The 24,400-nt window shown below is 51.0% G+C and overlaps 1 protein-coding gene across 6 annotated transcripts in view; it reads left to right on the top strand.

Moving 5' to 3' along the window:
- Positions 1-2,739: 2,739 nt before the first annotated feature.
- The window catches only part of EMP2 (epithelial membrane protein 2), a 61,744-nt gene continuing 40,083 nt past the window's right edge, over positions 2,740-24,400 (top strand). For 4 of the 6 annotated variants that reach the window (XM_027961762.2, XM_060405744.1, XM_060405746.1 and 1 more), the window contains exon 1: positions 21,008-21,078. The gene's annotated coding sequence lies outside the window, so the exon portion shown is untranslated. Of the gene's footprint in view, positions 2,910-14,336; positions 14,448-15,266; positions 17,627-21,007; positions 21,079-22,694; positions 22,825-24,400 lie in introns of those variants that run through there. The other 2 variants (XM_060405745.1, XM_060405747.1) reach the window with 2 other exon arrangements.

Genomic DNA, 24,400 nt, shown 5'->3' with positions numbered 1-24,400 from the left:
CCTGGTGGGCTGCTGTCTATGGGGTCGCACAGAGTCGGCCACAACTGAAGTGACTTAGCAGCAGCAGCTGGTGACTCAGCAGTAAAGAATCTGCCTGCCGATGCAGGAGACGTGGGTTCTGATCCTGGGTCAGGAAGATCTCCTGGAGAAGGAAATGGCATAGATCCCACCCCAGGCCTGGGCAAGACCTGGGGGCCCTGGGGATGTAACCAGTTCAGGTAGGATCTCGACTTCTCTTGCACTTTGAAGGCGGGAGAGGGTAGGAGGGGGATGCTCCCTTGCCCTGCCTGCAGTCCTCTGGACAGTGGTGGCTCGCTCCCTACCCAGGCTGTGAGTATTCTTGCCTGGGAAATCCCATGGACAGAGGAGCCTGGCAGGCTACAGTCCATGGGGTCGCAAAAGAGTCGGACATGACTTAGCAACTAAACAACAATGTAACAGAACCGTAGGCGTCCGTAGCTCATCATATTCACAGGTTCCCACACACCTAAAGTGGGGGGATTATACCAGGGCAGGGGTCCATGGGGGCCAGTCTTTCAGTTCTACTTACCTCCACCAGCATGTAGTTCCAGGTGTACCACATAGACCTCATCTGAGACTTCCCTGTCCAGGCACCTGGGCTAGCCTGGGGGCCACAGAACTTTTTGAGCTCTGCTTTTGCGTGGCGGCGCTAGTGGTAAAGACTCTGCCTGCCAATGCAGGAGATGCAAGAGATGCGAGGTCGATCCTTTGGTTGGGAAGATCCCCTGGAGTAGGAAATGGCAGACCGTTCCAGTATTCTTGCTTGGAAAATTCCACGGACAGAGGAGCCTGGTGGGTTACAGTCCACGGGGTCTCGAAGAGTCCGACACGACTGAATGACTGAGCATGACGGTGTGACCTTGGGCCAGTCATTTTCCTCTGGTCCTTGGTCCCCCTGTCTGTACACCAGGGAGACTGGGCTATCAGAGGCTCTCCACCCTCACTGCCTGTTCAAGTCCCCTGGAGAAGCTTTAAAAAAAATATAGTGCCTGCTCCCTATCCTGCTTGATCCTAGCTTAATGGGTCTGGGAGGGGACCCAGACACAGGTTTATTAGAAAAACTTGCCCAGGAGATTGAGAGGATCAGCCAGTGCTGAGAAGCACAGAATCTGAAACTTTCTAAAATGGGGGTTCTCAACCATGGCAGCATATTAGAATCCCCAGGGGAGATTTTTTTTTTCCCCTAAAAGACCCCTTTGGGGGAGGGGTCTTAGCTGAATTTGTTAGAGGCAGGATCCTGGCAGCAGCATCTTTTAAAATCACCCCAGGGGTTGCCTAGTGCAGGCAGATGACTTTAATTTCCAACTTCTGCCTTCTTGCGTCTTTCCACCAAGTGGATTGGAGACGAGAAAATGTCAGATTGGAGGAGGAATCAGGGAGAAGGAGGGGGAAACCTGAGTTCTGGGTCAGCTTCTAAGACTCCTCCCCTCCCTGGGATTGTGACCTTCCTCCCGAACCCCCTTCACAGGATCAAGGGTTAAAAAGCCATCAGGAGTTGAGTCAGTTCTAATAAGGCGGATGAACCTAGAGTGTATTATAGAGTGAAGTGAGTCAGAAAGAGAAAAACAAATACCATATATTGACCATATATATGGAATCTAGAAAGATGGTACTGATGAATCTATTTGCACGGCGGCAATGGAGACACAGACATAGACAGGCTTGGGGACTCAGGGAGGGAAGGAGGCGGGGGACAAATGGAGAGACTATCAAGGAAACATATACATGATCGCATGTGACAGAGGACGAGATGGTTCGATCGCACGACTGACTCAAAAGACGTGAGTTTGCGCAAACTCCGGGAGATAGCGTGGGACAGGAAAGCCTGGTGTGCTGCAGCTCATGGCGTCACAAAGAGCTGGACACAACTTAGCTACTGAATACCTTCCCAGGTGGTGCTAGTGGTTAAGAACCTGCCTGCCAATGCAGGAGACCCAAGAGGCTGGGGTTCCATCCCTGGGCTGAGGAAGATCCCCTTGAGAAGGGCATGGCAACCTACTCCGGTATTCTTGCCTGGAGAATCCTGGCAAGAGGAGCCTGGTGCGCTTTATCCGTTGGGTCACCAAGAGTCGGACGTGACTGAACAACTAACACTTCACACTTTTTAGCTACTGAATAACAACAAAAGTATGTAAAATAGATAGCCAGTGGGAATTTGCTGTATGACTAAGGGAGCTCAAACTAGGGCTCTGTGACAACCTGTAGGGGTGGGATGGAGTAGGAGGTGGAAGGAGGTTCAAGAGGGAGAGGACATATGTATACCTATGGCTGATTCATGTTGATGTTTGGCAGGAAACCAATACAGTATTGTAAAGCAATTATCCTCCAATTAAAAAATAAATTAATTTTTAAAAAAGGCCATCATGTCTCTGGTTGCTGAGCTCAGTTGCTCCAAAAATGGCAATAACTAAAACTCTTGGGGGCTCCCTGGGGCAAGGAGGAGCAGGTGCCTGGCTGAACCAGACCTCCTCAGCCCCAGGAAGGCACCAGCCCCACTCCCGCCCCCCACCTGATTCCTCAGCCACTGGAATCTCAGCCCTCATGCTCCAGCTTGGCCCTGAAGCAGGCCCCGGCCCTATTTTCAAGGTGGCCACTGCCTCTTTCTGCACCATTTCCTTCCAAACAAATAGCTTCCCCTTTGGGGAGGTTATCAGAGCATGTCCAGTGTGGGCAGGGCCGGATTTCTGCCCGGGGCACTCCCCGGAGGTGGGAAGGACCAGAGGATGTGGCGCTGGCAGGGCTGACGGACCTCGGGCTGATCCTGGACTGGAGATGCAGGCAGGGCTGCCGCGGAGCTTGCTGTCTGCCCAGGGCACCCAGGACGCAGTAAGTTCTCTTTCAGTCTTGGAATACCGCAGTCTTGCAAACAAGGACCAACGTGCTGGCCGGTGAGTGGTGCTCTGGGATGGCGGTTGCCCAGGTAACCATCTAACCACTCTGCAGGGACCTGGGGATGGATCCTCATCAAAAGTCCCACAACTGCTCTCTCCTCTTCCAACCTGTGAGTGCATGCTAAGTCGCTTCAATAGTGTCTGACTCTTTGAGACCCTATGCACTGTAGCCTGCCAGGCTCCTCTGTCCATGGGATTCTCCAGGCAAGAATACTGAAGAGGGTTGCCATGCCCTCCTCCAGGGGATCTTCCCGACCCAGGGATCAAACCTGCATCTCTTACCTCTCCTGCACTGACAGGCAGATTCTTTGCCACTAGTGCCACCTGGGAAGCCTGCCCTTGCAACCTAGCCCCCTTCATTTTGTCTTCCTGGCAGGGGCTACAGTGGTCTTCAGAAAACGTGGGTGGGATCTGTCATTCCCCTGCTGAAACTTTTCATGGGTTTCATGTTGCCCCAACTCAGTCGGTAAAGAATCTGCCTGCAGTGCAGGAGACCAGGGTAGGGAAGATCCCCTGGAGAAGGAAATGGCAATCCACTCCAGTTTTCTTGGTTGGGAAATCCCATGGACAGAGGAGCCTGGTGGGCTATAGTCTATAGGGTAGCACGACTTAGCAACTAAATCACCACCACCCGTGAGAGCTGTTCACTGTGGTCCCAGCTCTCTGATCTCTCTACCCGCCATCCCCACGCTTGCTCATTCCGGTCCCAACACCTCTGCTTTTCCTCCCCAGGGCCTTTTCACTTGCTCTTTATTCCCGTGGCTCGTGGTTCTTCTCTTCCATCTGTCACCTTCAGAGAGGCCTTCCCAGATCAGCCTGCTTGAAACAGCCCTCGCACCGCCATCTCCCTGTTTCATTTCTTTCCAACATGTATCACTATTAAAATAAGTCTTCTTTATTGATTTTTTTTTTTTTTCCTTCATGGTCTATCTCTACCCCTAGAAAGTTAAGTTCCTCAAGGACAGGAACCTTGTCTGGCCTGTTTGCTCTGAGTTCCTGGGCCCGGCAAGTACGCAGTAAGTGTTGGCTGAATGAACGAATGAAGGAAATTAATGCAGATTTTCACAGTGCATAGGGGTTTAGAAAGAATGCATCACCATCCCAAGTGGAACACATGCCAAGGATGTATGTTATTCTACACGCTTCAGTGTATGAACCCGATCTTTCAGCAACTCTATGAAGTAGGCAGTCGAATATTATTCACATTTTATAGATGAGAAAATGTAGCCACAGAGTGGTTAAGTGGCAGCCCGAGGTCACATAGCTGCCAAACCCGGGCACAGCCACCACTCTATGCTGCCTCATCTATGGGGAAACATGAGGTGTGATGCAAATTGCTTCGATAGGTTACACAAGACAGAGAAAGTCCATTGTGTTGCATGTGGCCGCTCCCACCGAAGGGCAGGAAAACCTGGTGTGCTGCAGTCCATGGGGTCGCAAAGAGTCGGACACAAACTTAGCGACTGAGCAAACAAACTCCCACATGGGTGTAATCAAGCTGCAGACAACAAGAGGCAAGGATCCCCTGAAAGAAGCCGCAGAATCCTAGGGTGGGGCGGCTCAGAAGCACCCGTGTTCCCCGCCACCCCAGACTCAGATTCTCCATTTCCAGAGTGCAGAGAGGATGGTGGTAGCGGGGTGGAGATGACAGTGAGTGGGATGCAGGCAGCAGGGCTAGGCCTGAGGATCTAGGTCAGAACCTGGAGGTGGAGTGCCGTGCACACCTGCGGTTTCTGCTTGCCTGGTGTCCAGGTCCCCTTCTTCTGCAGGGAGCACTTTTCTCTTTTGGGAGGCACACCCTGGCGGGGCCGGGAAGGGGGCTGTCCAACAAGGTACCCTGCCTGCCCCTGGCTGCCTGGTGGGCGTGTGACCCAACTGAAGCCAATGGAATCCTTTCTCCAAACTGGTAGAGTCCCATCTTGGAGGAGCAGGAGGGAAGGAGGAAGGCATACCCTTTCCAGGCTCTGCCCAAAGCATGTGCATCCTCCTAGCTGGGGAGACCCCGCCACACTCACCATCCTCAGGAATCTTTGCCTCCCCACCTGACCTCATTTCTCACCACTTCCCTATCACTTGCCACTTTCCTGCAACACCATCACCTTTCTATTCCCCAGATCAGGCAAACTTCTTCCCACCCCAGGGCATGTGTGGCCTCCTGTTCCTTCCACTTGGAACATTCAGCTCCAGACCTTCCTTTGCACAACTGGCTTCCTCTCCTCATTTCAGCCTCCATCAGAGGTATGCTCGGAGAGGCCTGCCAAGATCGCCCACTGAGCCCTGACCCACCGCGCATCCTCTGATTGTGTTTCTTCATGCATCCATCATCACAGCTCAGGTTGTTTCACTGATTTACTTGTTGGCTTATTTCTCTCTGCCTCCCGTCACTTGATGTCAGCCCCCTGAGAGCCCTTCTTTGATTATCTCACTTCCCACTGCCTCTCTGGGCTTGACAGAGCTCCGGGCACTTGGTTGGTGCCCAGTAAATAAATATTAACACTCTCCTGGTGGGTCAGATGGCAAAGAATCTGCCTGCAATGCAGGAGACCTGGATTCGATCCCTGGGTCAGGAAGATCCCCTGGAGAAGGAAATGGCAACTCATTCCAGTATTCTTGCATGGAGAATCCCATGGACAGAGGAGCCTGGAGAGCTACAGTCCATAGGGTCACAGAGTAGGACACGACTGAGCGACCAGCAATTTCCCTGCATATATATGGAAGCTGGAAAAATGGTGAACCTATTTACAGAGCAGGAATAGAAACCCAGACGTGGAGAACAGACTTTGGATGATGCAGGGAAAAGGGAGGGTGGAACAGATTGAGAGAGTAGCGTTGAAACATATACGTTACTGTATGTAAAATAGATTGCTAACGGGAAGTTGCCCTGTAACACAGGGAGCTCAAAGCGGTGCCCCGTGACAACCTAGAAGGGTGGGATAGGGTAGGGGGCAGTGGGGTGGCTCCAGATGGAGGGGGCATATATATGTATACCTGTGGCTGATTCACGTTGTTGTATAGCAGAAGCCAACACACTACTGTAAGAATCAAAAATAAATTTCAAAAACACAATTAAAATTTTTAAAGTTTACAAATAAATAGCATTTGAATCAATGGGACAATGGAGTAAGTCTAACCCCAGGGAATCCTCACAAGGAATAATGCTTCGAGGAGCAAGAGGGTGAGGGAATTCTTTGTCCTGTCTTCGACCAGGAAACCTAGCGTCCAGCAGAAGAGGTGACCAGTCAGGACTCATTCAACCTGCTCTTCCTTCCCTGGTGGAGCAGTTGCACAGCCTCGCTTGGGCTTTGGGGTCACTTCACTCAATTGTGTGCGGAGTCTCCCTGAGGGCAGGGAATCCCCATCTGTAAGCCTCCCTTGCTCCTCTCCTCGAGCTTCCAGGAATGACTCTTTGCTTCTCTTCTTTGAGAGAAACACGTGTGGCCCGAGGAACCTTTGAACACCTGGACCGGAGGCATCTGGGAAGCGGGAGGATGGGAGGATAGGCGGCCGACAGGCTGGGTCCTGCCCCGTGCCCGTCCAAACGCATCGGCTGGCATGTAGGCGGTGTGGTCTGACTGGTTGGGTGAGGATAGGGTGTGGGCTGGTAAGGATGCCAGCCAGTGAACTGCGACACCCCCACCCTGGAGATGGGCAGGCTCTGTAGGAAGACAGCTCGTCTCCAGCCCCATCAGCGCTGACTCTGGGTTTAGGACCCTCAACTCAAGAAGCCCTGAGATTCCCTGGCATCTTTCCAGGAGCCCAGGAGCTGCTGGGCTACACGACACTGCCATTTGTAGGGGGGTAGAATTTTCTGGGTTTTCCTGGTGGCTCAGTGGTAAAGAACTCACCTGCCAATGCAGGAGTCTTGAGTTCGATCCCTGGGTCGGAAAGATCCCCTGGTGAAGGGAATGGCAACCCACTCCAGTATTCTCGCCTGGAGAATCCCATGGACAGAGGAGCCTGGTGGGCTACAGTCCATGGGGTCACAAAAGAGTCGGACACGACTTAGTGACTAAACAACAATAAGAATTTGCTGCCCTAAAATATGTCTCTTTGACATATTAATTATTTTAAGCTGGTTATTTTCTGGAGAACTCTGAAAACCGAGTAGGGGTTACCCTTTTGTCAGAAACATTTGCATTAGGAAGGGGAATCTCCAGTGCAAGGGTGTCTCTCTGCACCTGGAACAGGAGGCTGACCAAACCTCTAGAAACTCTTAGCTGGGGAGAAAGCAAGGACTTGAATTTGCATAACGACCTTACCTTTGTTTACTGTGTGTTTCCTGGTCACCTCCCAGAAATGACTTTCCCACCCTCAACATCCGCTTTTGTCTTTAGCTGAACATAGAATTTAGGTGAGGCTTTTGGTCATCCTGGGCTTCCCAGGTGGCTCAGTATTAAAGAAATCTCCAGTCAATGTGGGAGACGCAGGAGATCCCAGGAAATCGACGTGGGTTCAGTCCCATGGAAGACCCCTTGGAGGAGGCAATGGCAACCCACTCCAGTATGCTTGCCTGGAGAATCCCATGGACAGAGGGGCCTGGCGGGCTACAGCCCATAGCACAGAGTCAGACACGGCTGAGCAACTAAGCATGCACACCATGAGGATGGTGTTAAAGGCGAGGGTTTGGCCATTTGGAGGAATAACCCCGTTTTCCTGAGTCTCTTCTAAATATACTTTTTTTTTTTTTTTTTTACTTTTTACTTTTTTTTTAACTTTTGTTTGATTTTCTGCTGTTAATCGGTCTCATGTCAGTTTACTTCTTAGACCAGCAAAAAGAACCTAGAAGGATAGAGGAAAATTTCCTCCTCCCTGACACATACATACAACAGATGCTTGTTGAAAATCTCCTATGTGCTCCATAACATCATCTTATGGAAAAACCCAAACAAACTTTCTTGGCCAACCCAGTATCATGCCCAATAGTGGCTGTTGCCCTTGGGGGACCTACCTGGTGCCAACTATTGTTTTAAGCATCTCATATGAACTAATTTGTTCGGCTCCCTTTACAGCCTATGAGGTGGATACCGTCGTCTCCTTTTATGGGCACACTGAGGTACAGAGAGGTTGAGAAACCTGCGAAGGTTCCACAACGAGAGGTTGAAAAAATTGTAAACATCCCACCGTTAGCTAAGTTGTATTCTCCCCAAATTCATCTAGGTTTCGTTGAAGTCTTAACCCCTCGGGATGTGACTGTTTGGACTTTGGGTCTTAAGAGGAGTAATTAAAGTACAAATGAGCTCATTAGGTTTTCTTAGAAGAAGAGGAGGTTAGGACACGCAACATACAGTTGCGTGAGGACACAGGAGAAGATGTCCTTCAAGAATCCAAGGAAGAAGCCTCAGAGGAAACTCACCCCGCTGACACCTTGATCTTGGGACTTCCAGCCTCCAGAATTGTGAGACAATTTCTGTTGCGTGAGCCAGGCATCTGGGTTCCTTTGTTATCCAGTCCAAACAGACTGACAGAGAGATGCAGAGCCTGGATGTGGATCCAGGCAGCTTAGAGTGCCCGTCATAGCCACCAAGCTTTCTCCACCAAGCTCTGCTCTAGGCATCCTAGCACCTAACTAAGCCTCTCTCCTTATGGTCGTCAAAGAGACTGAATGGGACTTAGAACACCATTCTTCTTCTTCTTTAAAATTTTTATTTATTTTATTTTGGCTGCTCTGGGTCTTCATCACAGTGTCCAGGCTTTCTCTAGTTGTGGGATAGGGGCTCTCTAACCGTGGCACCATGGGCTTAGTTGCCCCACGGCATGTAGGATCTCAGTTTCCCTACCAGGAACTGAACCCACGTACCCTGCCTTGGAAGGCAGATTCTTAACCACTGGACCACCAGGAAAGTCCCCGAGAATAACATTCTTAATCCATGATTTAGTGTTACTAATTGCATCCCTATGTATCCCATGAAAGAAACCATCGCCAGGACTGCCAGGGTGTATGGATCTCATTTTGGGAAGTATAAACTGGACTGGTTAGGACCAGCCTGGGTCTCTGACAACCCACAGGCCCCAGTTCCCTAGTGGTTGGCTCTCTCAGGCTCTTGCAGGATAGCTGAGCGTCTTCAGAGTCTCCAGACTGGCACTTAGCTCTACTGATCTGCGTGAACTTGACCACCAAAAGCCGTCTCTCTCTGGGATCCTGCCACGTGGACCAGCCCCTGTGTGACCTCATGGAGTAGGGCAAGGCTTCTCAGTCTAGCGTGCATTTTCTGGAGATCCTGCTTCAGTTTGGTCTGGGCGGAGCCTGAGATGCCGCTTCTCTGACAAGCTCCCAGGTGATGTTGACACTGCTGTTGGGAAGGGAGGGTGACTCAGGATCTGGGCTCATGTGAAGACTTCAACAGATGCTATGGGTCCCTGCCACGCACCAGAAGCCAGTGGTTGGAGAGGAGGTTACTCCCCCTGGGAGTGGGAAAGTTTAGAAATCATTTTCAGAAAAAAACAAAACATCTCCTTACTTAATCTACCAAAGGGCTCATTTGCAAGCTTTCTGGCCCCCAAATCTGGGATCTGCCATAAAAGAGGTCATGGAGTTAGCTGGTTCTAAGCCATAGGACCAGGGTCTAGTAGACTTTCATACTCCTGAAGCCGAGAGTAAGACTGGGAGCCTTGGCTTAAGCTCTGCAGAGTGATGCAGAATTGAGGTGAGCTGGGGAGGCCCCTATAGCTGCGTGGGGAGGGGATGAACCAAAACGGATGAGTGGTCAAGGCCCTCTCCTTCTCCGAGAATCTTACACTCTGAGTTCTGACACTCCACACTCCAATTCACCGCACAATCCTGGACAAGATTTGAGCATTCATTCCAGAATCTTCGAACTCCTTCCTCAAGGATCACCCACTTTCCAGGATCAAAAGACGCTTCAGAGAGACCTTCCTTTCTTAGAGCCCCATGGCTGTTCTGTCTGATACAACTCCTTCCCCTTGTCTGTTGTTAGACGGTCTTACAATTTATTTTTAATACTGTGATCACTGATTTTTTTTTCACTTCCTTAATAGCAATTACCACACCTTGAAATTACATGTTTGTTTATTTATTTATTTATCTCATGGCTCCTCCACCAAATTGTACCTTCTACTGGTTTGAAGACCCTGTCATTTTCATCCATCCATATCATTTGTCTCCCAGCACTGTATGGAGCCTGGCCCTTGAGAGTTCTTAGCTAAATAGTTGTTGATGAAGAAATAAGGACACGACTGCTTCTGAACTTTAACATACATATGATTCACCTGGGGATTTTGTTAAAATGCAGATTCTGATTCACCTGGTCTGGATGGGGCCTGAGAGTCTGCTTTTTTTTTTTTTTTGGCTGCTCTGGGTCTTCGTTGCTGTAAGAAGCTTTCGCTAGTTGTGGTGAGTGGAGGCTACTGTAGTTGCAGTGAGTGGGCTGCTCACTGCAGCGGCTTCTCTTGTTGCGGAGCACTGGCCCTAGAGCGCAGGCTCAGTAGTTGTGGCACAGGGGCTTAATTGCCCCAAGGCACGTGGGATCTTCCCGGACCAGGGATCGAACCTTGTCCCCTGCATTGGCAGGCAGATTCTTAACCACTGGATCACCTGCATTTCTCAGAGGTTCCCAGAGGCTGCTCAGGCTGCTGGTCTGTGGACTGTGCTCTAAGTAGCAATGACCCAGGGAAAGTCTGTCCTCATCAGCCATCCAGCCCACCATCCACTTCCCCTTTCTCATTGCTCAGTACTGGAGGAGAGGTCTCAGAAGCAAGGAAGGGGCTACTGAAATGCAAGGAGGATTAATAATGAAGTAGGAGAAATTCCAAGGAGCTCAGGATTAATGATGGTGCAGAAGCTTAGCTGAGCATAGCACACCAGGCTGACAGCTTACATGACCTGGATTGTCTAGACCTGGGAGAGCTGGACGAGGATGGTCCTAGGATCACTCCCAGCAAGGAGCTAGGCTGTTTCAGGGCTGGAAAACCTAATCCTTGCTGTACCAGCTTGTCTCCTCTCTCAATGCCAAGTTCACCATGTACATCCCAGCAGCGTGACACGCCTGACTTGGATGTTTCAGTGGCGGGTGCTCCACATTGCCTTGGTGACAATACCTGTCCCCCACCCACCAAATCACTCACACACAGTGCTCTCCAGTAGAGGAGAGATGGGCAGCTCTCCTGGGACCCACCTCTGTGGGAAGGTAAGATGGCCTTCCATCGGCCAAGAAAATCTTTCTCAAAAGGATGTCAACTCACACGTGACTAGGGTGTTGGGAAACCTGATGTTCAATTTGATGCTCAGTGACTATGACCATATTTGGCTAAAGGACTAATGCAGAGTTTCTCAAACTGTGGTCCACACATCACCAGCATCAGAAACATTTTGCAGTTGGTGAAAGACCTTGTTAAATATGCAGATTTGGGGTTTCACCATTAGATCTACTGTTCCAGCATTTCTAGAAGGGGGAGTGGGGGTGTGGAATTTTCACGGTTCGTAGATTCTCCCAGGTGATTCATTTGTGCTGTCTCCTTTGAAACTCAATGGGTTCATATATTTGCTTCCTTCTCAGTCTGTGTACTTTTTATTTCCTTTTGTGTCAGTTCTATTGTGTGTATGTCTTTGATTGTCAAGCTACCTTGGAAGTAGAGTAAATACACGAGGCTTTAAATGTGACCAGGTGTCCCAGGGAACCAGTCCTGTCCCTTTGATGCTCTTCTTGCCAGTGAATCTATCATCAAAGCGAAGCTCACACAGAAGCTGCCCTATGACCCTTCCTTTATACCTGAATTGAGCCAACTGGTCCCTGTGTCTTTAGGAAACATCTTCAGCTCTTCAGGAAACACCTGCACCCTTGGACATGCCAATGGACCAAGCCAAGCCCTTCACACTGGCTCAAGAGAAGTGCCCGTTATAAGTGAGCCCCAGACCCCTCAGATTTCTATGTAAGATTACTTTTTACAGCTCCCTGAAGGGACTTCTGAGTCTTGTTTGGGTTATTCTTCTCCCAGACCCAGCATCATTCTAAAGTAGGAGTAAAATCTTGGGTTACAAGTTACTATCATTTCTCACCTCTTAATTTCTCTGCCTGAGCCCACTCTCACCACCCCCCAACCTTCTCCACACTACAGTCAACCAGGGTTTTCCTGGCTCAGTGGTAAAGAATCTGCCTGCCAATGCAAAGGACACCAGTTTGATCCCTGGTCCAGGAAGATCCCACATGACTAAGAGCAGCTAAGCCCATGTGCCATGACCACTGAGCCGGCACTTTAGAACCCATGGGCCGCAACTACTGGGTACACGTGATGCAACTATCGAAGCCCGTGCACCCAAGAACCTCCGCAAGAGAAGCCACCACAATGAGAAGCCCCCGCACGGCAACAAAGAGCAGCCCCTGTTCACGGCAACTAGAGAAAGCCTGCGTGCAGCGACGAAGACCCACCACAGCCAAATAATTAATAAGCAAACCTTTAAAAAATAAACACAAACCACCTCACTACTGCCCTAAAACCTTCAACTGTCCTCATCACTCCTAGAATGAAGTCCTCAAACTACCTTAGCCCAACTGCCTTCTCCAACCTCATCCTCACATTCCCCCCTTCCCAGCCACACTGGCTTCTTTCAGACCCTCCTACCTACCACATTCCCACCCACAGGGCCTTTGATAGTGCTGCTTCCTCCCTCCCCTTTTGCCCAGCCAGCTCCTAGCTACCCTTCAGCACCACCTCCTCAGGAAAGCCCTCTCTGATATTTCTGTCTGGGTCAAATCTTGTTACTGCAGGCTCAAAGAGCACCATCTTCCTTGTCCTTCATAGCACACATCACATTTGTTTGTGGTTGATTAATTGTAGTAAGGGTGCTTGTGCATCCCAGTTTCCTTAGGTCAGTCCTTATTTATGACTATTGTCCCACTGGAATTATCAATAGCATCCCTTTCTAGTTAGGGAGTTTGGGATGGACATGTACCCACTACTATATTTAAGATGGATAACCAACAAGGACCTACTGTACAGCACAGGGCACTCTGCTTAATGTTATGTGGCAGCCTGGATGGGAGGGGCATTTGGGGGAGAATGGATACATGTAAATGTATGGCTGAGCCCCTTTGCTGTTCATCTGAAACTATCACAAGTCATTGTTAATTGGCTATACTCCAACATAAAATTAAAAATTAAAAAATAGCATCCCTTTCACTCTTAAGGGTCTTCCCTGGTGGCTCAAATGGTAAAGAATCTGCCTGCAATGCAGGAGACCTGGGTTCAGTCCCTGGGTTGGTAAGATCCTCTGGAGAAGGAAATGGCAACCCACTTCAGTATTCTTGCCTGGAGAATTCCCATGGACAGAGGAGCCTGTCTGGCTACAGTTCATGGGGTCACAAAGAGTTGGGCACAACTGAGCGACTCTTTCTCACTCTTTAAAGTGTCCTACTTCAGATGAGCAATTATATGGCTGTCCACATGACAGCCCACCCCACCAGACTGTAAGCTCTCCGAGGACACTGCTCACCCTTGCACTCGAGAGAACCAGGCAGAGCCGGCATGGCTATTGATGACCTACCCTTGATACTGACATAACATCACTCCCAGCATGCTCTGTTGGTTGAATAGATGAGCCTGAACTCTCAATGGACTGAGTATTTTAAAGAATTTGCAGACAAGTCTTAAAACCCCCACATATCTCCAAAGACTTGAAATTCATTCACTAATTCATTTGTCAAATATTTATGGATTCCGGTGCTCCTGCCTCTTGTCAGTAGTTTGGGCACAAAAGCTCCTAGCTGAGAGGTAAGGGGTGAAATCTAGACTGTTCACTAAGCCAATATGCCTGGCTTGGAGCTGTGTCTGCTTGGAGGAAGGAGCATTTTTTCTCCCCTTTATATGAAGGTGACCTCTTTATGGGCCTCTGTGGTGGCTCAGATGGTAAAGAATCTGCCTGCAAAGTAGGGGACTGGGGTTTGATCCCTAGAGCAGGAAGATCCCCTGGAGAAGGGAATGGCTACCCGCTCCAGTATTCTTGCCTAAATCTATGGACAGAGGGGCCTGGTGGGCTACAATCCATGGGGTTACAAATGGCCCTCTTTGTACCAGCTGTATGTGGCGAAAGGATGCCTTTTAAAAATCATCAGGTTGGAAGGGGCGCTTTTTCTGATTTTCATAAAAGTGCTGTAAAGACTATCAGAGACCCTGACTGATCATCTGTGATCATCAGGTTGGAAGGGGCACTTTTTCTGATTTTCATAAAAGTGCTGTAAAGACTAGCAGAGACCCTGACTGATCATCTGTGATGTGTCAGACACAAATGAAAAAGCCACGGGCAAGACAAGAGATGGCCTCTGCTCTTGGAGACCTCATGTTCTATCAGGGAGTGAGGACAATGAATGAGAAAGCATATAAATAAAAAATTAATAAATACAATTGCAGATTATAAACAGCGTGAGGGGAGAAAAGTCCTGTGTCTGAGCACCTTCTCTGTGCTGGTTGCAGGAGGCAGAGGCTGAACACCAGGCTGCCTTATCCAGGGCATCAACCTCTCAGAGGCAGTCATGCAGGGGAGCAAACAGAAATGGGCTGTGTCCAGAAGGAGTCCTATCCCAGGTAAGGAGGGAATTCCAGACTATTCAGGTATAAGAACTTGCCAATCAAGAAGTGCCCAGAATGGTTTAAATACCTTCTTGCCCAGAAGCATTGAATGGACAGGAATTTCTGGGTCTCCTCCTGTCCTGTCACTCTTTGAATTTTGAACTGCTCAACCATGAGTGTGGTGTGTAAGTGTATGCCTATGTATGTATGTGTGTGTGTGTGTGTGTGTGTGTACCTTTCGTTGGAAATAGAAGGCACCCCGATTTCTCTATACCCAAAGATCCCTAAGGACTTGTAAGCCTGGCTTCAGTTCTGAGACTGGAGTTGCCTGGCTGGGTTGACAGTCACTCAGCTGAGGGGAATGTGTCCATGGTTTTACAGCCTAAAAGACAAGCCATATACACAAACATACCCATCTTAGAAAGCAAAGCAAAAAAACTCGTATCAGTGTCAAGCACAATAGTGAGTGCAGCTGACCGGGGCTGGTTAGTAAGTTCCAGGGAGCAAAGGTGTTTTGACCAGCTTGTGCCCTGCTGTCTTCCCAGTGTCTGACACACAGAAGAGTCACAGCAAGCACACTTTAAGCAAATGATTGGAAAAATATTGTTTTCCTGAGCAATTGCTTGGCAGAAAGGAAGGAAAGGATGTTTTTTAAAAAAAATTAAAAATATTTAGAAAAGTACAAAGGATGCTCTCATAGACTGCAGGAATAATATTTATGATTGTACTTAAGATCCCAGGAAAACAAGAGCACACCCTGGGACACTATTAACAACAGGAACTCTTTTCTTCTCCTTTTCCTTCTCGGTGCCCAAATGTACTCTGTCTTTTCAGAAGATGGGCCAAGAGAACTGGCCTCTACGTACCTTGTGTGTTGGGAGACACATGGCGACTTGCTTTCGAACTTGCCCAGAACATCCCCTGGGCCATCCTGGACTCCAGACGCTTGGGTGGTAATGGCATGGGTGGTGGGAGCAAACTCCCATGCTTCCTGTTAGTCTTCCTGACTGTATTTCAGGCAAATTCAAAACTGGGAGTGCTCTGAAGCTCTGTCCCTGCGGTGCCAAGACTCCTGCTGCAAACTAGAAGGGCAGTCAAGCAGCCAGACGTTTTTGGATCTCAGTGCCAAACATTTCTATAACGGGAAAAACTCAGACTCAACTCTCAGGTTCTGCTCACAGTACATTTGTGCTCATTACATGGTGGAAAAAAGACGTGAAAGTCCCAAACAGCATGAGTGGGCTCAGTCGCTAAGTTGTATCTGACTCTTTGAGACCAAATGGACAATAGCCCGCCAGGCTCCTCTGTCCATGGAATTTTCCAGGCAAGAATACTGGAGTGTGAGGCCATTTCCTGCTCCAGGAAATCTTCCCCACCCAGGGATCGAACCTGCACCTCCGGCATAGGCAGGTAGATTCTTTACCACTGAGCCACCTGGGAAGCCCAACAGCATGGCATGGGTAACGTTTCCAGAGGTTTGGAGGTTCCACGGCTCTTGTCTTTGGTTATCAGCCATCAGTCAAATGGACAATATTTGTCTTGAGAATTCTTTTTGCACCGGCAGGAAATTTGATGATGAAAAGAAGGGGTGGGACCCAGAGCCCCAAGGTTTAAGTGGGAGGACATGAGGGCTTGTTTCTCTGCTGGAAACCATTGTCTCCATCCCGCCCCCAACCCTGTCTGCGGAGGGGGGCGACAGGGAGGAAATGGTCTCCAGAGAGTGTATTTCTCAGTTACATACTCAGGGAATTCAGATTTCCCGAATCTGTACACAGCAGGCATGAAAGGGCTTTTCCCAGATGTCTGTCTGTGGCAAGAAGGGCAGGCAACTGAGCCCCATCTAGAAGTGCTGATGACAGGGTTTGGTTTGCAGGACCCTACTCCATATCTGGAAGAGGAGCCAAAAGAAAATGTTGCTAGCTAGGTCTTTGGATGTGCTTGTTATATTCCTACACTGAGAAACATCTAGCACTGTAAGCCGAGTGCAAAGATAGAGTTGGATCCTGAGGGGTGAATGACTTGCCAAGACAACAAGGCTAGTGGGAGATGTTTTTGCTGCTTGGCTTCATGACTTGCTTTGCCAATGAAATGTGAGCATGTAGAAGCTTTTAATAGCCAGCGAGTGGTTCATCATCTTTTCTTCCCAATTCCCTGAGACCAGCAATGGTCCTTGTAGAGGCTGTTCCATCTGCCTGCCTCTGGAAGTAAAGTTGATACGGACTCATGGTCAATATCAATCCAGAACGGACATATATTATGGTCAAGATATATCAATACTTTGGACATTGCTGGTGGTTCAGTGGGTAAGACTCTGTGCTCCCAATGCAGGGGGGACGCAGGTTCAATCCCTGGTCAGGGAACTAGATCCCACATGCTACAGCTAAAGAGTTTGCATGCTCCAACTAAAGATCCTGCATGTTGCAACTAAGACACAGCACTGCCAAATAAATAAAAATAAATCAATCAGTATTTTAAAAATGGGTGGCAGGACCTGAAAACACTCAAGCCAGAAAGACACGCAACAGGTCACTAAGTTTTCAACTACTTTCTATCTCCACCTCTGAACCAATGCCCCAGGCTTCCTCATGTTCTTTCATGCCTTCAGATACCTTCCTTACATTTCTCTCTCCCAACATGAGATGATCCTCTTATCAACCAGCTACAGCTGGGAAACTGACAACCATGATGCCCCAGTGATGTGCAAGAACAGACACTATTTCTCATTCACACATCCGCAGCATGGCTGGAGCACTTCTGCGTCCTACATGGAAGTTCTGCAGTCACGTAGGGAGCCTCTGCTCCCATGCACATTTTTCAGGGGCCAATGGACTACTGGAGGTTTATTCTGCTCAAACAAATGGCAAAAGCACAGAAGGGCAAGCCCTGCCGCTCAAACACGTTCCCAGCCTTTGTCTGTGTCGAGTCTGCTAATATCTCATTGGCCAAGGCCAGTCACGTGGCTTAACTCAAGGCCAAGGGGGTTAGTACGCTCTATTAGCCAGGAGATTACAGCTGCAGTGTGGATATACTGCTCCACAGTGGGGGTGAAGAATTGGGACCCAGAACTCAAACGAACACACTCTTACTTCCCCACTACACCATGCTGAAGTTTCAAACTTGCTACTGAAACACCAGGAATGGGGATACAGTGGGTATGACGTAGGCTTCGGCCTCTGCTTTTCCTGGAGAGACAGGTGTGTATTTATTTATTTAATAGTTACTTTTTCATATTATTTTGGCGGTGCTGGGTCTTCGTCGCAGCTTGTGGGCCCTTTGTGGTAGAGCGTGAGCTTCTCTATTCTCTAGTTGTGGCGCGCAGGCTGAGTTGCCTCACGGCATGTGGGATCTTAGTTCCCCAACCGGGGATCCGACCGGCATGCCCTGCCGGTGGATTCTTAACCACTGGACTGCCAGGGAAGTCCCAGGTGTATATTTAAAGAGAGAAAAAACTAAGAGGTGCAAGCAGCAGGTAAATTGCTCAGGCAGCTGGGGCTCTGGAGAAGGTTTGGAAACAAGTGAGAGATGCAACCCCGTCATTCCTTTCTCTGGTCCTAGAGAAGCATCTTGGTGTCTGGCCAGGTTCTTCCCTGTGTGGGGCATGCCCCGCGGGCAGGTAAATGGGAGGTGTGTTTTGGTGACAGGAGGAGGCGGCATTGTCCAGCTTTGAGTCACGGAGTGAGAACGTATCCTCTTTGCCAATGATCTTGCAGGAGTTCTGATGACAAGACAAAGTCCCCTGAGCTAGCTTGACTCTCCCACCTGTCTTACACTTGTGGATCTCCCTTTTTAACAGGTCCTAAACCTCAGGCTCATAGACTCTTTCGGGCAACAGTATCTGGTTAGAAGGTGCTAACACTGTCTTCTCTGGGTAGTGTTTATATTTGCAAGTTTGTCTTCTATTTTTGGTAGTTGGGCATTGGTTTCCTGTTTACCATACAATATAGGGCTTCCTTTTTTAAAATAAATATAGTTAGATAAACAGACTTGATTGAAAGAAAAATATTAAGTGAATACTGGTTCAGTTGGCCTGTGGATATGGCGGAAATCATGGTGAGTGTTTTGTAAATAGCGATATAGTGGGTGGAGGAGAGCAAGGTTTGCTACAGTCAGAGTGGGTTCAAATTCACACTCCGTCTTTCGGATAGGGTCTTTGGATGAGCTACTTAGGTAGCTCCTGTGAACCTCAGTGTCTTTATGGGCTGTTGTGTCATGTTAATGATAGAGTTCGTGGCACAGTGTGAGGCCTCAGCAAACGGCAGAAACACGCCTCTCCAGCCTGTACCTGGACTGTCCATTCTGGGAGAGCCTCTGGGTTTTTCAGGCCCCCAGGTGGCCACGGGATAGGCAGGCATCAATGTTCCTGCTTGTGGTGGGCCCTGCACAGACCCCCTCTGCAGCAGCCAGACCCCTTCTCCTCCCCTTTTATGTGGGACCTCAGTTCACATGGACACCTTTCTGGCCCCTTGCCAGCCCCACAAAGACTCTCTTGCTTGGGAGATGAAAGTCTTGATTAGTCATAGAATTTCAAAACGAAAAGAAATGTGGGATGTCAGACACTTGTCCAGCTGGGGAACATCGAGATGGGGCTTGGATGAAGGCTGCTTCAAATTGCCTAAGGATCTCTAATCTAGACCCAGGGAGGGTTTCCCCTTGCGCAGTTTCCCAAAAGGATTGAAGAAAGACTCATCAGGGGACCTCCCCAGTGGTCCAGGGGTTAAGAATCTGCCTTCTGATGCAGGGTACACCAGTTGGATCCCTGGTCAGGCAACTAACATCTCACATGCCTCGGGGCAAGTAAACCTATGTTCTGCAACTACTGAGCCCACACATTGCATAGAAAAAGTCTGGATGAGGCAACGAAGACCAAATGCAGCCAAGAAGAAATACTTCAGAAAATTTAATGAAGCATGGTTTCCCAGCCAGACCAATTATCACACAATGTTAGCATTTCTTAAAAGAGTTTCTAATTCTTTTGTTATTGGCACAAATCCTTTGCCTTATGTTTTGGGGTGAGTGCAAGTAACATTAACCTGTTCAATTAAATGCTTAAAAACGTACTGTAATATTGTTGTGGTCCTGTTTTGGAACTTCAACTTTTTCAACAGTCAGTCCTCCCTCCCCACCACTGCTCACCCCCACAGATGGGAGTCAGGCCCCTCTGACCTTTTCCTTTATCCCACAAGAGCCTCCAGGGCAGAGTAACCCTCTCAGTCCCAAATGGGGAAACTGAAGCTGGAGATAACAGTGTGTCTTTTGACGTCATTTCCAGGGACAATAAATTCCAGGACTGTGGGTTCAAAACACGTGTGGTGGTTTGTGTGAGGCAGACTCTGGCGGAGTCCTAAGATGGGATCCCTGGTTGTCCAGCCACTTCCCAAGGTTTCCCAGCCACTTCCCAAGGCTTCCCAAGCCACCAAGGTCAGGGACTCTGTCAGATAATAAGAACAACTACAGCCTAGATTGGTGGTGGTTTAGCTGCTAAGTCATGTCCCACTCTTGCGACCCCATGGACTGTAGCTCGCTGGGCTTCTCTGTCCATGGGATTTCCCAGGCAAGATTACTGGAGTGGGTTGCCATTTCCTTCTGCAGGGGATCTTCCCCACCCAGGGAAGTCGCTCAGTTGTGTCCGACTCTTTGTAACCCCATGAATCGCAGCACGCCAGGCCTCCTGTCCATCACCAACTCCCGGAGTTCACTGAAACTCATGTCCACCGAGTCAGTGATGCCATCCAACCATCTCATCCTCTGTCGTCCCCTTCTCCTCCTGCCCTTAATCCCTCCCAGCATCAGAGTCTTTCCCAATGAGTCAACTCTTCGCATGAGGTGGCCAAAGTACTGGAGTTTCAGCTTTAGCATCATTCCTTCCAAAGAAATCCCAGGGCTGATCTCCTTCAGAATGGATTGGTTGGATCTCCTTGCAGTCCAAGGGACTGTACTAAAGGTATGAACTAAAGGTATGACACATCACTGTGTCCGTTCTCTTCCCTGTCATCTCCGGCGTCTTAGATTAACTGAGTTTAGATTAATTGAGTTTAGATTAACTATGTACCAGGCACACTCAGGTATGACCATTTCCGGTCTTATAGTAACCTAAGGAAAGCGGTTCTACTGTGACTTCCATTTCCAGAAGGGGAAACTGAGGCAGGAAAGATTAAAGAAAAAATCACTACGTTGAGAAAAGGGCCAGGGAAGGGGTGCTAAAGTAGGGAGTCGATTACAGAACGCTCGTCCTTAAGCCACGGGGAGAAGATGGGCAGGGGTGGAGGGAGAAGGGCGAACGCAGCGCAGAGAGCCTTCGAGCGCCCACTCCCTCCTTCCTTACCCCCTCACCCGGCTACCAGCTCTGCCCCAAACTGGCCCAAAGGAGCGCAGGGAGGCGGGCTGGGGCAGGGGTCGCTGCCCGGGCTCCGGCCTTCCCCTCCCGGGTCCCCCACCCGCCTCCCGCGGTCCCTCCCCCTCGGCTCTCCGGGCTCCTGACATCACGCCCTGGGAGGCGGGGTCGGGGAAGGAGGGGGACGTGGGGAGGAGGCTCGGCGCCAGCGAGAGGGAGGAGGGAGAGCGCGCAGTCCCAGCCCAGAGCTTCAAAACAGCCCGGCGGCCTCGCCTCGCGCCCCAGCCCGTCGGTCGGTCCAGCCGCCCGCGTCCGGTGAGTCGGGGGCGCGCCCGGGAGCCGCGCGCTGGTCGGGGCGGGGGGCGCTCGGGGCAGCGAGAGCCGGGGCAGCGCGGGGCGGGAGCCCCTGCAAGTACCCGACGCAGGGAGATCCCTGCGATTGGGGTGGGGGGCAGGGAGGGGCCCCTTCCCAGCGGAAAATCCACTGTTCCTCCGCCAGATCGCACGGGGGCCGACTTCCCGCCTGCCCCCCGGCCCGCCCTGGATCCCGAATTCCACCTTCCCACCCCCGGACTGCTTCCTTCGCCTTTCGCGCCGAGGCGGGCGGGAAAAGTTTGGGGAGGAGTCAGGGCGACTCCCCTCGCCCCCGCCAACTCTACGCCCAGGGCTCTGGGATCCCGGGCCGCCCCCCTCTCGTCGTGTGAGAGTCCCCGGCGCCTTGGCGCGGGTCCCCCCCCTCGTGGGAGCGCGCGGGACCTGCTGCGCCCAGGCTGAGTCGGTGGGTCCCTCTTGGCCCCTGGCGGCGGCGGCGGCTCCGTGGCGCCCCCCAGCGGCGAGGAGCTGCTGACTTCGGTCTGGGGCGGTGGAGGGGCTTGGGTGACGCCTATGTCCCCTCTACCCTGCGGTTGGACTGGGGAGGAGCACTGAGAGCCCCACCCATAGGTCCAGAGCGATGGGAGGCTAGCGTTCGTGTATAGAAGGCCTATACACTCCCCCCAAACCCAGGGTCCTAAACCCACCGGTAAAGAATCTGCCTGCAATGCAGGAGACCTGGGTTGGGACGATCCCCTGGAGAAGGAAATGGCAACCCATTCCAGTATTCTTGCCTGGAGGATTCCATGGACAGAGGAGCCTGGCCGGCTACAGTCTATGGGGTCGCAAAAGTGGGACACGACTTAGCGACTAAACCACCAGCACCAACTCCACCCCAGGGAGGCCCTGTTTTGGGGGCTGACACAGGAACCTCAAGAATGAGGGTTAGGTGGGGGCACCTGTACCTGCTGGAGACCCCACATTGCAAAGCCCTTCCCTCCAGGCCACCAAACCCACCTCTGACTTTGGAACAAGAATGACAGCCCTGTTTCAGGTTTGGGAAAACAGTCAGTGCCCCCTCCCAGGCTCCAAAGCGGTGCATGTGAAATGCCGTGGGGTGATCTTTGAACTTGGCTGTATCTAAAATGCAGAGAACAGGTAAGAAGTGACCGGCAGAGTAAGGAGTAAGGCAAGGGGCTTGGAGAGGGCCTTGAGAAGCACTGACAGGAGACACCTAGAATAGGCGAGTTCATAGGGACGGAAAGTAGAGTAGAGGTTAGCTGGGCCAGGGGAGAGGGATGGGGAGTCCTTGTTTAATGGGTGCAGAGTTGGGGACGATGCAGAGATTTGGGGTATAGATAGTGGTGATGGTCCTATGACATGGTAAATGTATTTAATGGCACTGAATTCTACACTTAAAAGTGGTGAAAATGATTAATGTTATGTTCTGTATATCCTGCCACAATTAAACCGACTCTGTAGCCACCTCTGTGCTTCAGTCTGAATCAGCTAGAAATCTGGGAGGCCCGTCACGGTTGCCGGCTACCTCTCCCCAGAATTTGGCCTCAGCATAAGGAAGTGGAAGGAGGGCGAGGAAGGGACCGGAGCCAGGTTTCCCCAGGAGTCTGGAAGGGACGAGGAAGGGAACCGAAGCTGATGGAGCCTCTGCAGGGCACGCCGCGCTCCTAGAAGCCACCCCCCACCCACCCCGCCACGCTGCACCAGCTCCTCCACGCTCCCAGGCTGCAGGTGGGAAGAGCCAGGCCAGAGACCTTAAGTCAGTTTCTCAAGGCCCTTGAGCTAGTAGGTGCCAAGAGCCAGACCTTGGATCTCCATCTGTTTTCCCCAGTCCCTGCTTGTATTGCCACCTGGAGATGCCCTGGTGGGACTTGAAGAGGCAGGGGGAAGACTGTTCTGGGGAAATCAGGGCCCCGATGCCTTCGGGGCCCTTGGCAGATGCCAAGCCCGAGGCAGAGGGAGGGCGTGGGGGTGGCAGGAGGGTGCAGAACCTGTTTTCCCACCTAGGGGTTTTGGATCAGCGTCCTCCACCCTCACTGGGAATTGGGGAGTGGGAGGCAGGGAGTGGGCCACATAGCCTGTAGCTGCCTCTGTCCTTCCAGTGGGGAAAGTGAGATTCACCCGAAATCTGGGAACAAGTGACTGCGTTAGAAGCCACAGAGGGGGGCCACTGGGCAGGTGAGGGCAGGGCCAGGCCGGTGGGCACTGGTACTGCGCTGCCCCACCCAGAGGGGAGAGGTGGAGCCCTCTTCTGCAGTCCAGGCCCCAGATTAGGGCACAGTTTATGAGGGGCTTCCCAGGTGGCACAGTGCGTAAGAATCCACCTACTAATGCAGGAGACATAGGAAATGTGAGTTCGATCCCGGGGTCGGGAGGATCCCCTGGAGAAGGAAATGGCAACCCACTCCACTATTCTTGCTCGGACAATCCATGGACAGAGGAGCCCGGTGGACTCCTGGAGCCCATGGGGTCACAGAGTTGGACGCCACTGAGCACACGCAGCACACGAGGGGCTAACGAAGGTCCGTGGCAGCCAGTCGTAGATCCAGGGCACAACCATCCTGTCCTCCCTGCCACTCCCCTGCACACACAAGTCTTGTCTGAGGCCCTTTGTTTATAGAGTGGAAGTGAATGTTTCACCTAGATTTTCTCTCTCTGCCTGTGCACATTATCTTCAGGGCGGGAGCTGAAAGCACGTGTGTGTGTGTGCGCGCAGACTCTCGATTTTCCAGGCACGGGCGATTCCCAGGAAGGCTCAACTGGCCCATGTCTCATCCCAGGCCTGCACTTATTCCCCTGCCCTCCGGGGCCTTCCTGGTTGACAGGGGCACAGTGGAGGCTGGCTCTTTGTCACAGTGAACTCTGTCAGACGTGACCAGGAAGGGAAGTCTGTCCAGACAAAAATACAGGAATGCCTTTCCAGGCCAGATGGGGTGGTGGTGGATTGCTGGCTGCTTGGCGGGATTTGTTTGGAAGGCAGAAGTCCAGCGGACTGTCCTGGGGAAGGCAGATTGGTGTGTGTGTGTGTTGCAACATGTGGCTGCTGCCCAGCTTTGTGGGCAAACGAGGCCTCTGACCCTGGCTTCAGGGGCTAATGTGGCACAGAGGTGGGTTCTCCAATCATGGGGTGGTGACAGCCATCCCCCCAAAGAGGGAAGCAGACTCCTTCCAGGAGAGGCTGTTAAAAGCTGACGGCAGGACTCCAAGACAGGGGGGTGGGCTCCAGGGACCTCTTACTGGGCGATTGGCAGCAGCAGCTGGAATGGGGAACCAGGTCAGCTGGCACCTTAGACAGAACTGGGACCTG

This window comes from Ovis aries, chromosome 24, assembly GCF_016772045.2.
Source record: "Ovis aries strain OAR_USU_Benz2616 breed Rambouillet chromosome 24, ARS-UI_Ramb_v3.0, whole genome shotgun sequence".
NCBI lineage: Eukaryota > Metazoa > Chordata > Mammalia > Artiodactyla > Bovidae > Ovis > Ovis aries.
The sequence above is the reverse complement of the archived record's forward strand: the minus strand, read 5'-3'. Positions and strand labels throughout refer to the sequence as shown.